This window comes from Pituophis catenifer, unplaced genomic scaffold (genome assembly GCF_029215685.1).
Source record: "Pituophis catenifer annectens isolate HBS135680 unplaced genomic scaffold, rPitCat1.0.hap2 SCAF_12, whole genome shotgun sequence".
In the NCBI taxonomy this organism is placed as follows: domain Eukaryota; kingdom Metazoa; phylum Chordata; class Lepidosauria; order Squamata; family Colubridae; genus Pituophis; species Pituophis catenifer.
In genome coordinates, this window is record NW_027256892.1 from 14,824,451 (window position 1) to 14,840,022 (window position 15,572).

The 15,572-nt window shown below is 40.4% G+C and overlaps 1 protein-coding gene across 1 annotated transcript in view; it reads right to left on the reverse strand.

The window, feature by feature from the left end:
- Positions 1 to 15,572, reverse strand: part of KIRREL3 (kirre like nephrin family adhesion molecule 3) — a 375,859-nt gene that overhangs the window by 318,802 nt on the left and 41,485 nt on the right. The gene's annotated exons all lie outside the window — the stretch shown is intronic.

Sequence of the window (15,572 nt, forward strand, 5' to 3'; positions counted from 1 at the left end):
CTCCGCCCACTGACCCCGACATCATCAGAACACTTCTGCGCATGTGCAGAAGCTTCTGCGTATGCACGCGCAGCCCCGTTGTGAACCATTAGTAAAGGTAAGTAGAACCTACCCCTGCTGTAAAGCACTGTGAAGCGGTATATAAGTCTATATACCAAGAGCCTTGGTGGCACAGCAGACTAAAGTGCTGTTAACTAGCACCAGCTGCCTGCAATTACTGCAAGTTCAAATCTAACCAGGCTGAAGGTTGACTCAGCCTTCTATTCTTTCGAGGTAGGTAAAATGAGGACCTGGATTGTGGGGGTAATAAGCTGACTTTGTATAAAAAAAGAACACCGCTTAGGGGGAGCCAAAAGCCCTACTAAGCAGGTGCCCCCCACGGAGAGGGCTCGCAATCTGGGTGTCCTCCTGGGTGCGCGGCTGTCTTTAGAAGAGCATATGACGGCCGTGGCCAGGGGGGCCTTTTATCAGGTTCGCCTGATTCGCCAGTTGCAGCCCTTTCTGGATCGGGACGCCCTGCGCACGGTCACTCATGCCCTTGTTACTTCCCGGTTGGACTATTGTAATGCTCTCTACATGGGGCTCCCCTTGAAGAGCACTCGGAGGCTCCAACTGGTCCAGAATGCGGCCGCGCGGGTGGTTATGGGCGCAACCCGTTATGCCCATGTGACACCCCTCCTGCGCGAGCTGCACTGGCTCCCGGTGGTCTTCCGGGTGCGATTCAAGGTGTTGGTTACCACCTTTAAAGCGCTCCATGGCATAGGACCCGGATACCTCCGAGACCGTCTTCTGCCACCAATAGCCTCCCACCGACCAGTTCGTTCCCACAGAGAGGGTCTCCTCAGGGTGCCGTCAGCCAAGTTATGTCGGCTGGCGACGCCCAGGGGGAGGGCCTTCTCTGTGGGAGCCCCAGCCCTGTGGAATGAACTGCCCCCGGAAATTCGTAAGATATCTGACCTCCGGGTGTTTCGCTGCGCATTGAAGACCCTGTTGTTCCGCCAGGCCGGACTATCAATACAATAGTTTTAAATTGGGGTATTTAAATTTTTTGGGGTTTTAAATTTGAGCCATTTATTTAATTATTTTAAATTTTATATCATTGTTTTGTTTGTGTTTTTAAATATGCTGTACACCGCCCTGAGTCCTTCGGGAGAAGGGCGGTATAGAAATAAAATTATTATTATTATTATTATTATTATATACAAAAGTATGAAGGCTATTGCTTAATGCATTGTAAGCCGCCCTGAGTCTCCGGAGAAGGGCGGCATATAAATCAAACCAATAAATAAATAAATAAATAAATAAATAAATAAATAAATAAATAAATAAATAAATAAATAAATGCCATTGCTATTGCTATTCTGACCAAGTGTAAGCTCACCAATATGCAGGACACAGCAGTCCCAAAGACAGCAGTATATCATGGGGAAATATTCATTTTCTTCTAGCCACATCTTCTTACAACATGACTTAGCACCTGCCCAAGGTACTTTAAACCCCTTATAAATCTCCTGTACTAATGACAGCGTGAGTTGTATTTAATGAAATGCAACAGGGTTCCTCCTCCCTCCCCAGTTTCTGCCATAACTATGTGAGTGAAGCCCGAACAGTCCTTGAAATTGTGAATGAATTCAAACAGAAAAATGATTATGGAAATGTGGAGTCATTCATCCTGGGTGAACATTGCTCCTGATGTAGTCACTCCATCTCTGACTTTTCTGTCCTTGTCTGTAAAGGAAGCTTGTTTAACAGCTTGAAAAGACAAGACCCAGAAACTGAAATATTGGGAAAGCTTGTTTTCTTGAACAACTATAAAATCCTGTGAACCAAAGCTGCGAAAACATTTTATTTTGCCTGGCCTTTAATAGTTGCTAATGATAATGCTGGAGTTTTAGCTCACATCTTCGCTGCCTTTTCCATTTCTATCTTTAACTCAGTTTAGCATTATTTCCTCAATTCACTTTGAATGTAATATGTATCACTTTGGTAGTCTTCGTTAGGGTTCAGAGATTGTCTTGATAGAACTTTAAAAAACACACAGATAAATACTGTATTTTTCGGAATATAAGACGCACCGGAGTATAAGATGCATCTACCTTTTTTGGTGAGGAAAAGAAGAAAAAGAAATCTCTCTCTGCCTCTGAGCAATTTTGCCTCTTGCAGCAAACAGCAAACAGCCTGCTTTACTTTCGTTTTCGTTTTCAGCATAGCTTGATTAGCACAAGGAAAAAAAAATCTGCTCCAGCAATTTACCACTTTGCAGCAAGCAGCAGAGCCCTGCACAAAACAGCTGAAAGCAAATCAGCTGAGAGTCGGGAGGCCGATCCAATCAACTTGTGCTAATTAGGCTGTGCTGAAACTGAAATGAGCTGTTTTTTCTTGCTGTTTGCTTGCAAGGAGGTAACTGCTATGAGGCAGAGGCAAAAGGGTGGGGGCCAGTAGGCGGGCGGGGCTACATTTGGTGTATAAGATGCACCTAAATTTTTACCCCCTTTTAGGGGGGGAAAGGTGCATTTTATACTCCAAAAAATATGGTAATTGTCCAGGGTGGTAAAAATACAATACAGAATTACTATCTATACTGTTGGAGGTGAGCTGTAGCTCAAAGTCAGATCTTAATCCACCTTTTCAGTTTAACAAATTTTATTAAAAGGCATAAGCTTTCTGTAAACTAAAGCTAAAAATAAATTTTAAAATAAAATTTGTTAGGCTGAAAAAGGTGCTATAAGACTCCTTCTCCTTTTTTAACACAGAATTACATTATTACCATTGTTGTTGAAAGAATAATTATGGTTTCAGGTTGCATTAAGGGTACTATTCCCTGATGAGAACTGAACTTCTAAACCATTATTTTCATCTGAAAATGGATCGTTTTTAATAAATATAATTAAAGGAAGGTTTCTGCCTTACAAAATCCAAAGGGCATCTGTGCTCAGAATGAGTGAACATTCTTGTGTGTGTATATAGTACTTTTCTAGATATGTATTGTCTCATTTTGGCTTTAACCTATGGATACAATAGTTCATATTTAATAATTAAATACATTTTTTTAAAAAATATTCCTAAATACTGATCTTTTCAGTATTCTGAAATATTGAACTTTCCTTGAAGAATCTAAGAAATATGATGGTTCAATACATTTGAGAAGTACAACAACTAGCACAGAACTACTGTACTGTACTGTACTACATTACTTGTGAGCTGCAAATCAGATCAATTAATAGTAATAGCACCTAGACTTATATGCTGCCCCATAGTTCTTTACAGCCCTCTCTCAGCAGTTTACAGAATCAGCATATTGCCCCCAACAATCTGGGTCCTCATTTTAACTGACCTTGGAAGGATGGGTCAACCTTCAGCTGGTCAGGATCGAACTCCTGGCAGTGGAATTCAGAGTTAGCCTGCAATACTGCATTCTTACCACTGTACCGTGGCTCTTAATAGAAAAACAATGAAGGCAGCAGGCATAACTGCAGTTTTAATGTGAAATCTTTGGAGAGCCTGCATACCACTGGTAAGTAAGAAGGTCCTTAATGAGGACTTACCTCAACTGCCGGGCTCTCATAACAATCTCCACCTTGAGAGGTAGACCTAGCATCTAGCTCAACTTCCTTTATTGCTGAAAATAATCTAAGCTATTTGCCTAGCTTCTTTATTCTTTTGGAGTAGATGCTGCTAAGTGGTTTACATGTGAAGGTTTTAGAGTAATAAGTAGGCAACCCATGCCTCATTGGATCATTGTTTCAGTGATGCTTATTTACTGAAACAGAAAGATCAAAGGTGAGCAAAATAAATAAATGAAAAATAGTGTAAGCAGGAGCAATTTCTGACTTCCTGCCAGCTTCCCCATTGAGTTGTTTTGTGGAATCTGGCAGAGAGCATCAGAAATCATCCTTCTTTCCTTCCTTCCTTCCTTCCTTCCTTCCTTCCTTCCTTCCTTCCTTCCTTCCTTCCTTCCTTCCCTCCCTCCCTCCCTCCCTCCCCCTCTCCTTACTTCTACAAGGTCTTATTAGTGAGCATGTGAAGAACTCTGTATCCTGGCCTACGTATGCAGGATTTGAAAAATACTAGAGAAAAAAAAATATCCTCATAATTATGAACTACTGTACTATGGTAGGAAATACATTCAGTATATTGCAATATTAGCCTATTAAGCAAGAAACATATGTGTGGCCATTCATAATTAATTGTGGCAATGCATTGATAAAAATCAATGAGGCAGCAGAGCAGAAATATATGAGTGAAACAAGAATTGCCTATCAAATTACTTCCAGGTCTATTTAATCAAATGAGTGTATATGTCCAGCATGGAGACATCTAATCCATGCCACATTTTGTGTGTCATTTTGAACAAGCATTTCTTGCATTTCAATCCACAATTTCCAAGAGAGGGGATCCCCAGAATGCATACAAATCCACCCCTGATGTTCACATGTTTTAACATTGCCAAAAATACGCTTGAAGATATGGAGCAATAAAAAGAATATAATGGTAAACATGATAGATAGATAGATAGATAGATAGATAGATAGATAGATAGATAGATATTTAGATTTAGATTTAGATTTAGATTTAGATTTAGAGATTTAGATATAGAGAGATAGAGAGATGATATAGATATAGGTAGATAGGTGGATAGGTAGATAGGTAGGGAGAGAGAGAGACAGAGAGATTGAAAGTAAAAAGTAGGATTAAGAAGATTTGCAGAAGGTTTTCTAAAGAAATTGTTTGAGAAGCATTAAATTGGAACAGAAAACTGAATCTTGGCAGACAGAATTTAAAAAACCCTAGAAAACAATGAAAAAAATATGTACTATTAAAATGTTTGACACGGACAAGCATGTTTAGTGACATATGGCAGTACCAACATTATGCTTTCCATTTAACTATAAACCTTAGATGCAACAATTCATAAATTACTTTTTTTACAGTGGTAGTAGAATTTATGGGGAATATCTCTTTTCAATCGTTGCTGAATTACCATTTTCAGGAGCTACAGCCAACATGGCTAATGATGAGATATCCTGGGAACTTGATTTTTAACCAACAGAATACAGAAAATGGTAGGTTCAGCTACTCTAAAGATCCCAAGTACCAAAGTTGGGCAGGTCTATTCTTAAGAGCCTAAAGGATTACTACAAAGCTTACAGTGGATGGCAGTTTCATATGTATATATGTATGTACAATATGTACCGTGTTTTCCCAAAAATAGCACCTATCCCAAAAATAAGCCCTAGCTTGATTTTTACATGTGCACTCAATATAAGCCCTCCCCATCAGGTCTCTGATGGTGAAACGAGGCCGGGGGACACTGTGCGTGTCAATCCAGAGCCTGTTTTTCGGCTGTAGAGGCCTTCCCTGAAGGCCTCTGACAGCGAAATGGAGGCCGGAGACGATGCACACAAGTGGCCACAGAAGTGGGCAGCAGGCTCCTGCTGGGTGGGGCTGTTGGTGCTGCTGAGGCAAGGTGGAAGACATCCCCCGAAAATAAAACCTGGTGCCTTTTTTGGTGGCAAAATAGTATTAGACTGAGTCTTATTTTTGGGGAAACACAGTTATGTATGTATGTATGTATGTATGTATGTATGTATGTATGTATGTATTATCTCATCTTTATTACTTTCTAAGTAACTTAAGATGGCAAACATACCTAATACTCATTCCTCCTCTTAATTTCCTCACAATGACAACAAGCCTGTGAGAGGTGGGCTAAGAGAGTGTGACTGGCCCAAAGTCACCCAGCTGGCTTTCATGCCTAAGGTGGGACCAGAACTCACACTCCTGCTTTCTAGCCTGATGCCTTCACCACTGGACCAAATTAGCTCTTTTTAACCACCTTTGAGATACCATTGGACTCAGCGTTTTCTGAATCATGGAAAAATATAATGAACTCAGCTGGCAATTATGTCTGCCAGTTCTTTATAAGTTAATATTTTAATGAGTCTGCTTCAAGGAGACAATCAGAGTTAGGTATCCTCAAGGTGTTTGCAAAGTGAGGTTTGTTTAGAGGGGGGTGGGGGAATAGGCAAAACAGAATGGCTGAAAGAGAATTTTAAAGAATGGCCTTGAACGACTGACGGTGTTAGCAATAAACAAATTTTATTTATTTGAGAATATTGGAAAGACCATAAAGAGATCTGGGGGCCCACCAAATGCATCTCTTTGACCATTCACAATCCCCTTGTGGTCCTGGAAGGAAGATTAGTTGCAAACAGTTCTCACATTTTCATGATCTGATGAGATTCCAGTTCGGTCTCCAAGGAGTCTCATTAAAAATCAAGTTGGCCTTGAAGGTTGCTACTAACAGTTTTATTCTGATTTAAAGCTTTTCTAATTTAATTTCAAGACAGCTCTAATCAGCAGCCCCCCCCCCCCCGCCCCTCTTCATACACACAGTGTCTGCCCCTAGGTCTTTGATTTGCAATGGTAAAAAGGGGAAAGAATCCGGCTGAGTACGAGAAGCATAAATAGGTATTGAAAGAAAAAGGAATTAAGAGGAGAAACTTGGAAGCAATCTTTCCCCCACCCCCCTGCATCTTTGCACTGCTTTGCACTCCCTCTCCCCCCCCCATTTTAGGAACTAACCATTATTTCATAGTTTACTTTGTAGTCTCAAGTATTCTCAAGGTGTCTCATTTTTAGAGAGGCACAGTGCTGAAGTTCTACCGGTTTGCACCGGTTCAGGAGAACCGGTAGTGATAAAAGCTACCGGTTGGTCCGAACCAGTATTTCCGACGATCAGCTGTGCTGCGTGATTTAAAATTGCTAGAAAGCAAGAAATCCTCCTTTCTAGTGAATCTAAATCGCGCAGCACAGCTGCTCCCCCTTCGCTGTTCTACTTACCTTCCCAAGCCTCCTTTTTCTGCATGCAGTACATGTTTGGCGCGTAATGTGCATGTGCATGCATGCAGCGTGCATTTGGTGCGCACCATGCATGCGCAGGCAGCGAACCGGTGGCAAACCGGGGAGGATTTCACTACTGGAGGGGCAGTATTGTACCAGGAGTATAACTTCAGGGGGCAATCAGAGAGAGAAGAAAAGGGAAGGCACAGAAGGAAAGGATGATTCTATCAGCAAAAAATTATCACATTGTCAGCTGGGAACTGTGCAAGCTGTAATGAGAAAGAAGGAAAACAAAACCACTGTCCATGCCCTCTGACAATGTCCATTAAGTAGAGAGTTCATTTGGCAATTACCCTGAGAAGGGAAGAACTTTAAAAGGATCTGTTTCGTTTTTTTCATTTGTTTGAGAAGGCGCTTGATGGGCTGTGGAAAATTGGAGCAAGAATGGTGGATGGGCCTTCCCAGCCTGCTTCCTTTCTACATCTCTCTTTTCTTCCACTCTACTTGTGAGCTGAAATTAAGAACTGGTAGACGAAACAGTTACTTTCCCCCAAAGCCTTGGCTTTGCCTTTTGTCATCAAGTTACAAAACATGGGAAAACTCTCACACATAATCCTGGTTGGATGAGGACTGAATCTTGATTTGAAATGGTTCTGTAAAGCAACTTGGAGGCTGCAAAAAAAAGACACAATGCATCAGACTGGACTGACGATCCTCATTTTTGGTCCTATTTTCTCCAGCACTGAGTTTATTTCACCCCCATAGCTGCATCACTTTGTATTTATTGCCAGCAACACACAAATAAGCATTGTTTGTGTGTGGTTTCTCTAAATAGATTTTTCTGTATACATTTTCTGAGTGGTCCTGTTTTTAAGAAGTGGAGAGTTCACCATTACAATATTATCCTAATATTATTCAGAATCTGATGCAAAGCGTATGTTAAAGAGTAAAATGAAATGTATTTTTCCTAGGTAAAGATAAAGGTTCCCCTTGCACATATGTGCTAGTCGTTCCCGACTCTAGGGGGTGGTGCTCATCTCCGTTTCAAAGCTGAAGAGCCAGCGCTGTCCGAAGACATCTCTGTGGTCATGTGGCTGGCATGACTAAACGCGAAAGGCGCACAGAACGCTGTTACCTTCCCACCAAAGGTGGTCCCTATTTTTCTACTTGCATTTTTTATGTGCTTTCAAACTGCTAGGTTGGAAGAAGCTGGGACAAGTAACGGGAGCTCACCCCATTACGCGGCACTAGGGATTCAAACCGCTGAACTGCCGACCTTTCAATCAACAAGCTCAGCATCTTAGCCACTGAGCCATCGGGTCCCTTCCCCCTTATTTTTTCTAGTTCCTAGTTATATTAAAATCATCATCATCATCATCATCATCATCATCATCATCATCATCATCATCTTATGGGACTTTAGGATTCAGACTGACAGGCACTTGGTCCACAACACACCTGATATAACAATAGTTGAAAAGAAAAAAGGATGGTTCATTGACATTGCAATACCTGGTGATGCACGGATTGAAGATTAGCAGCAAGAAAAAATCACAAAGTACCGGGACTTGCAAATTGAAGTTGAGCGACTGTGGGAAAAGAAATTGTGTGTTGTCCCGATTGTAATTGGAGCCCTTGGAGCAATACCCAAAGAAATTCTAAATTTCTAAATTCTAAATTTAGAAATTCTAAATTTACCAGACTCTACAAAAAACCACCTTACTCAGAACAGCTTACATCCTCCAACGATACCGTAACAGTTCCTAGGTCCTTGGTTAGGACTCGACTGCTGAGCTATTAACCAGCCTCAAAGGCTGTGAATCTCACTAAAGATTAACTAATAATAATAATAATAATAATAATAATAATAATAATAATAATAATTCCTAGTTCCTGGTTATATTGAAATGGCATTCTAAATGTAAACCCTTCTAGGGCAGAGGTAGGCATCCAGATATCTTCTCAGTAATTTTAGACTAGAATGCATCCATCCCCTGCTATTTGCTCCTGGGATTTAAATATCCAGGAGATTTGGAGAACACCATATTGGCTACCTCTTCTCAAGGACATTAATGCAGCTGTCAGATGGCATATTAATACTTAGGATTCATGTCTGTCTGTCTTTCTACCATCCATCCATCCATCCATTGCCCATATCACTCACAGAATGACTCTATGGATAATAAGATTCACCCTGCCTCCTAGTTATGGCAGAGATGGTTTTGAAACTTTGAACTTCCTCATTTTAAATGAAAACAAAAACTTAAATCCCCACTGTCCCCTTCAAAGAGACAAGTGAATGGCTACCCATAATTCTGAATTCTTCCAGGAACCTCTTCCATGTGAAATTAATAATGCTGTTTTGAAAATGTTTCTGAAACGACAATGTTTTTTTGGGGGGGCACACAATGGAAAACTTTGGACCAACCCTATTATAAAAGCATTTCTCTATACATTAGCTGTCACCATTCAAAAAGCAGTTTCTGACCTCTCCTTAGACTGAAAGGCATCTCAGCTTGAATTCAACACTCAGAAGAATGTGTTGGCAGCTTTTCAAAGTGTTTGATCGATTTTCCAGTAGAATTTGATGTGGGCCCACTTCACTGTCACTCCAGAGAGTTTTACGACCAGTTTTGCAAGGAAGCCTTGATTTTCTATTCTTCTGCTATAAATATGGAACCATGGGCAAAACCTCTCGGAATGTAATTTATATTTTTTCCAAAATAAATATGTAGATTGGCATGTTACTAATGAGGCAGCCTGGACTGCATCCAACACAAAACCTGATTTGTATCAGTACAGGGTTTTGACCAATGTTGACTGACAGGAAGGAGGGAGAGGCAGTTGAACTCCTTCTCTTTCTCCCTCTACTGGCATTTTGGCAGTACTGTCTTCCTGAATCTTTTAATTTCTTGAGTAAGTCAGGGTCATCATGGCTCTGATAATAAACATAATGAGATTCATAATGTAAATCCAAAGGAAGGACAGGATACTAATATCATCCATCTGAAAAAGATGGATTTGCTGCTCAGGTCCCCACTAGGACAGAAATTCTTACTGAGAGAAGCTTGGGAACTATAAATCAACTTGCATTGGGAAATGATCATTTTCCAGAATTCTTGGGGCAAGAATAAAGCTGTGAAATCGTCTGCTTGTTGCTCAGTTATAGCTTCTGGCATTCATCATAATTCAACCTACTGTGTGGGATTATATGATGGAATGTAGTAAGAACAGGGGTGGGCTGCTGGGGGTTCGCAGGGGTTCGGGAGAACCTCTAGCTAAGATTCTGTGCAGTTAGGAGAACCCCCAAATCCCACTCCTGGCTGGCCCCACCCACCCTGCCCCTCCCCTCCCAGAAGTCCCCATGCAGCCCGTTTTGGATGCAGGAGGGTCCTTAGATCTGGCCCATGGGGCCACCCTGGAAACAGCAAAGGACCAGCCCGCGCTGACTTTCCAGCAAAAATGGAACTTGTGAGAGCTGTGTGCGGCCCTCCTGAGCTCCATTTTGGCTGGTAGAGGGTTGCAGGAGGCCATCAAAGCCGAAAACGGAGCTCGGATGCCCGTTTTCACTGGCAGAGCCCTCGGGCCACTACAGGCGCCCCTGACATGCATGATGTCAAGCTGGCCACACCCACCCTGGCCCTCCCGAGGTCAAACACAACTCTGATGCGGCCTTCAATGAAATTGAGTTTGACACCCCTGCTCTATATTATACACCCTTCAACATCGGTAATCTTTCAATACTTTGAGTGCCAATGTTTAGGAGACAAAATCTCTGGATATTTCAGTTTGAGGAAATGAATTGCAGATGACTGGTTCCAATACACATCCACAAAAGGGGGAAAAAGAGAACATTTTATGTAAGCCTAACATTTAATGAAAAGAATGAACTTTGGAATACAATGAGTGGCTTTGCTTAGCTTAGAATACAAGACTAAAAATGGAGCAGGATTTACTTTGTCAGAAGTTCCAAGCCACTCTGGATTAAAGTATCTATTTTTTAGCCACATATCTTCCCCCATAGCTCAAAGGCAAAATCTATTTTCTCCAGTATTTGCTTCACTTTCTGGTAAAACTGCATTCTTGTCTTCGTTGTCCAATCCTGGGCTGCATTATCTTTAGGGCAAAAGATGCCACTTGTCGTTTGTGGCCAGCCCAAGCACAATAACATTGTTAGGTTCTATTGCCATGAGAGGTGGGAAAAGAAGAATATTAGGTTATATTTGACAGAAACCAACAATATCAGCAATATAACCAGTTAGAGGGTGGGTTTAAACAGCTCGCTGGGGGAAAAGATGTTAAATGCTCTGAAACTAATTTGCTCCAGAGATGGTCAATTTGATCAGTCCTCAAAATAATGAAAAAAATACCTAGCCATGTGGATATCTCTAACTTGAGAACAAAACAATCAATACTTCTTTTTGAAAGATCTTTGCCTGGATCATCAAGATTTATAATCTGGACTATACATTCTTGGTTTTTGTTAGTTTATCTCATCTGGAAGGAAACCATACTACTGAGCATATAGACTTGGTAATGTGAATGGGCCAAAATTAAACATTTTATACAAAATTATGATAGAGAGAATCCCTAATATAGGAAAAGTTGAAAATATCCCAGATTCTTTGCAACTGGTTCATGGAGGAAGAAGAAAACAAAGATTTCAGGAAGTCTTGAAATCCAAACAGTCTTTTTCTTTTCCCTTATCATACCAAAGAGAGTCAAGACAGAGCTACCTTGAGTTTCTCCCTAAACTTTCCTGTTTTTCCAGGGCTAAGTTAATGTTTACCTAAAAAGTGCCACAAATGTTCTATCTAAGATTATCTAAGACTGTCTCTCACTTATATCCAAAGTTTCTTGTTTCTACACATACTTCCATGGTGTTTGAATGGATGGCCTTTTTAATTTCCCCTTAGATGGTTTGGGGGAGGGGGAGGAATGAAAGAGAAACCAAGGGTCAGTTACCTAATTTATTGTTCTTCTGTTGCCAATTTTGGAAATAAATCCTGAGGTATGTAAGGGACGCGGTGGCTCAGTGGCTAAGACGCTGAGCTTGTCAATCGACAGGTCGGCAGTTCAGTGGTTCGAATCCCTAGTGCTGCGTAACCGAGTGAGCTCCCATTACTTGTCCCAGCTTCAGCCAACCTAGCAGTTCGAAAGCATGTAAAAAATGCAAGTAGAAAAATAGGGACCCCCTTTGGTGGGAAGGTAACAGCGTTCCGTGAGCTTTTGGCGTTGAGTCATGCCAGCCACATGACTACGGAGATGTCTTTGGACAGCGCTGGCTCTTTGGCTTTGAAACGGAGATGAGCACCACCCCCTAGAGTCAGGAACGACTAGCACGCATGTATGGGGGAACCTTTACCTTTACCTGAGGTATGTATGGGTCAAGGCCTAAGTAACTTGGTCATGCTTATGTTTATTACATCTTGGCTGAGGGAAGAAATATTATTTGATGCTCTATTTCAGGTGATAGAAAGTCTTGGCCCAGATCTGAGTCTCAGGATGCTGTATTGGAGTAGCCCAATATGAAGGGACTTACTCTCTGTCCTGGATCACTCACTAACTGTCCCAGAGCTTTTGCAAATACCTCGCAAATATCTTAATAGCCAGGAAGAAACCCATAATACTATATATAGAAACCAAGTTTTTTGAAATGCGATTTAAAAAATGCAGATAGAAATGGAAATGAGATGGAAACAGCAGTGAAAGTGAAAGGAAACAGTAATAAACTGTTTGCCCATCTCTATTTTGAGGGACATTTCCCAAGCCCCTAGAATATTGTAATTTTACATTAACACACTTAAAGGCACAAAAGATGAAAAGCAGAGAAGGGGAGGAAGAAAACTGATTAACTGACATAAAAAGACTTCTTTATTCATTAGGAAAAGGATCTTGTTTTGCAAGACAAAATTAATTAAGGAAATGTTGAGGATATCAAAACATCAAATGCAGGGATCCATCAGAAGGTCTGGATATGTAAATGTTTCTTGCAAATTGCTGCGCTTTGGGATGGGAGGAAAAACTCTTTGTTTCAGCATTAATACTCTCATTTCCTGCCAGCTGCTTCCCTCTCTGCTGTTTGCAGTTTTTGGATAATCTGTAGAGAAGGCTATGGAAGCTCAACAATAGAGTTTTACATCCATGTGCCAAGTGCTGACTCATGCTTTCTCATCCATTGTGCATACAGAGTGAGGTATATAAGCATTCTTGGCAGGAATATATTTATCTTGGCCAGAGCTCAAGAAAAAGTATGGTTTGTCTTCCGTTAAGATATAATAAACATATGTTCATTAGTGAGGACGAGCAAATAAAGAAATGATTAAAGCAGCATCTGACAGATTAAAAATTATGGTAGCCGTTTAATGGTATTACCACTGTTTCCCAAAGCTCACGAGAAGGAGGAATGGACCCAGTTCTGCCACTTCTGATCAGAGCTGCATTTAAATTGTTGTTAACACTACCACATGGTAACCTAATTTTTCAGAAAAGATTTGGGTGAAAGCAGCCCACGTTAAACAGCAACTGGTTTTGAACTTGTGGCCCAGAAAGAAACATTGACATTCTGTGTCCATTAAAGATCTTGAGATGTAAGAGACAATTACTCTCTCTTTGAATATGATATTAGACTTTTCAGAAATCCGTTGATTAGTCTCACTGGCAAGATTTCTGAACTACACGACTTTCTCAGCTTTGATAGCTCCATAAATCCCAGCTCAACTGTCAAAGTAGCTGCGAGTTGTTTGATCAGCTATTCAGAATGGGTTGCTATCTTCCACTCAGTTATTACTTATCAGCTGAGGAATATTTAAAATTACAGTGATTATGCATCACTTCTTGCTACAATTTTTTTCCCTATGGTGTCTCTGCCTCTATATTGTCACTATGAGGAAACAGTGGATAAGCTTTGTGGGAAAGTGTGAGAAATTCTGTTTATATATAGCATTTCAGATCAAACAAAGTGTACAGTCTCCATGTGCTTTACTGCTTAACTGTAACAGAAAACAGTAAACTTTACTTAGAACAAAAGGACATAGAGTATACACCATAGATCCAAACTTGTAAACACTGCCATCCACTGACTGAATACTACTGTAAATGTTGCATAAAAATACAAGAAAACTGTATTCCAACAGAAAGACATTTTTTAAAACAGACATGTGTAACCCAAGGCCCTATAAATGCCTATGCTTACCCAAAATGTATCCTCTAGAGTCCTTCTAAAAGGTGCCTCTGAATTATAATTTTATATCACAATAAATGTGTATGGGTGTGTCTCCAAGAGTTGGTAGCTACAACTCTTACAATGACCCCTGCCCCAGCTGCCTTACCCAACTTATGATAAACGTGGTGTTTATTTGCCATAATGGCAATTTCCTCAAGGGTAATTTATAATGTCTTCATAGCATCAAGATGTAATATAAAGCTTGCCCTCATTACTGGTGCAGTAAAAAGCAATAGCACTTAAGATTTATATACCACTTTAGAGTGCTTTACAGCACTCTCTAAGCAGTTTACAGAGTCAGCCTATTGCCCCCCCACCAACAATCTGGGTCCTCATTTTACCGACCTCAGAAGGACAGAAGGCTCACCTTGAGCCGGTGTGGATTGAACTCCCGACAGTGAGCAGAGTTAGCCTGCAATAATGCATTCTAACCACTGTGACACCATATATTTGACTGAATGTTGTAGGCGATTCATGGGGAGAATGACTAATGTGTGGGTTAGAATGCCCATTATCTTTTAGCTTTCATGTTTCTCAGTCAGGTTTAAGGAAATTTTAAAAAAATGTTAAAAACTTTAAAAATGCATATTGTGAGTTGCAATATGTGGTCTTTAAGAAGCATGTTAAAATGTGGCTTATTGTCTCCTTTTCAAGAGAGAAAGGATAGATTTGCTAAAAATTACTTAGGTTTTTGTATCCTTAAAATCAATTCCTTGACATATCTAGGCTAAAGCGTGCCTTCCATTTAAGATGGACCAATTTCCTAAGAGTCAAGTCAAAGAATATGCTCAGAGGCTATAACTACAATTCCTACAATTTCACTCTTTATCATAGTAATCATTCAGATAGGTCTGATATCCGAAGGGATAGTTTCAACAGATACAGATAGTCCTCGATTTACGACCACAATTGAGCTCAACATTTCTGTTGTTAAATGAAACATTTGTTAAGTGAATTTTGCCCCATTTTATAACTTTTCTAGCCACAGTTGTTAAGCGAATCATTGCAGTGGTTAAGTTAGTAACACAGTTATTAAGTGAATCTGGCATCCCCATTGACTTTGCTTGTTAGAAGGTCGCAAAGGGGGATCATATGACTGCAAGACACTGCAACCTTCATAAATGTGAGTCAGTTGCCAAGCATTTGAATTTCCTCTACGTGATCCTCAGGATGCTGCAATGGTCATAAGTGTGAACAATGGCCATAAGTCACTTTTTTCAGTGCTGTTGTATGGTCACTAAACAACTTGTTGTAAGAATAGAATAGAATAGAATAGAATAGAATAGAATAGAATAGAATAGAATAGAATAGAATAGAATAGAATAGAATAGAATAGAATAGAATCCTTTATTGGCCAAGTGTGATTGGACACACAAGGAATTTGTCTTGGTGCATACGCTCTCAGTGTACATAAAAGAAAAGATACATTTGTCGAGAATCATAAGGTACAACACTTAATAATAGTCATAGGATACAAATAAGCAATCAAATCTACGAGACCTCC